Source organism: Theobroma umbraticum, unplaced genomic scaffold (assembly GCF_002168275.2).
Source record: "Theobroma umbraticum cultivar Fairchild unplaced genomic scaffold, ASM216827v3 scaffold_30.0, whole genome shotgun sequence".
NCBI lineage: Eukaryota > Viridiplantae > Streptophyta > Magnoliopsida > Malvales > Malvaceae > Theobroma > Theobroma umbraticum.
Genome location: NW_018397254.1, coordinates 8,967,144 through 8,968,398, shown reverse-complemented (window position 1 = coordinate 8,968,398; position 1,255 = coordinate 8,967,144). Strand labels below are relative to the sequence as shown.

Sequence of the window (1,255 nt, the reverse complement as noted above, 5' to 3'; positions counted from 1 at the left end):
TGAACAACACCTCCTCAGTTTCATCTTCTATCTGCTCAGCTATATCAACTTTTTCTTTTCCTTTGTCACGAGTCTTACATACCTTTTCAACATGCCCTTTTTGACTGCAAGCTCTACATACCATGTTTGGTCTATACTAACAAAATTTTTCAGTATGATTAGTCTTCTTGCAGTACTGACATGGTGAAAATTCTTTCTTCCTTTCTCCTTGTCTTTGCTCTCTAGACTTCTTTCCTTTGTTTTTCTTATCAGCAGGATCACTTTTTGACTTTTAATCATCCTCCTTTTGAGTTTTAGTCTTAGCAATCAAGGCAAAATTAGCTGCTCTCTTTTGCCTAAAAGCTCTTCTCTGCTCAAGTCCTTCCAAGGCATTAACTAATTCTTTTAGTGTAATCTGAGCCAAATCTCTAGAGTCTTCTAACAAAGATACCTTTGATTCATACTTCTCAGGCAAGCTCACCAGCATCTTGCTCACTAAAAGTTCTTCAGTAATTTCCCTTCCTAGTAACCTTAATTGATTTTCTAGTTCCATCATTTTACCAGTAAAATCTCTAATGTTCTCACTATCCTCCATTCTAAGCATTTCAAACTTTTGAGTTAAGTTGAAAGCTTGAATTTGCCTCGTTCGTTCACTTCCAAAAAATTCATCCCTCAGATAGTCCCAAATTTGCTTAGGAGATCTCAAATGCATAACTCGAGCAAAAATCTCATCAGATAAAGCTGAGTGAAGGCAGGACTGAGCTTTGTACCTTTTTGCTTTGTCTTCCTCAAATTGCCTGATCTGAGCTATCGTCGAGTTAGCTCTCCTTTGCACTGGCTCCTCATCTGTTTCCACTGCTTTCCACAACGTGAAGGCTCTGAGATACGTCTCCATCTTCACACTCCAGAACGAGTAGTTCTCTTCGGTGAATTTTGGTGGAGTGATGAATTGAATCCAGAAGTCATTTTATCACAACCTAGGCCCCTCAAGATCACTCAATGCTCTGATACCAATTGAAGAAAACAACTGAACATAAAAGTTTCTCAAGAAAATTACTTGAAGAAAAAGAAGAAATTGAAAGAACTTTAGCAGAAAAAAAACAAAGAAAATAAAGTCCAGCTCAAAAACTGTTGAATCCAAAAATCACATATCCAAGCTGTAAAACTTGTATTTATACTCAATCATAACAAACTTTCCTCATAAATCAGATCAAGGAAGTAAATTCCACTACAATCGAAGGACAGCTTTTACAGAAAAACAGAAAAGAAAAAACCA

At 36.7% G+C, this 1,255-nt stretch overlaps 1 protein-coding gene across 5 annotated transcripts in view; it reads left to right on the top strand.

Moving 5' to 3' along the window:
- The window catches only part of LOC110418936 (MADS-box protein SVP-like), a 20,167-nt gene that overhangs the window by 16,478 nt on the left and 2,434 nt on the right, over positions 1-1,255 (top strand). The gene's annotated exons all lie outside the window — the stretch shown is intronic.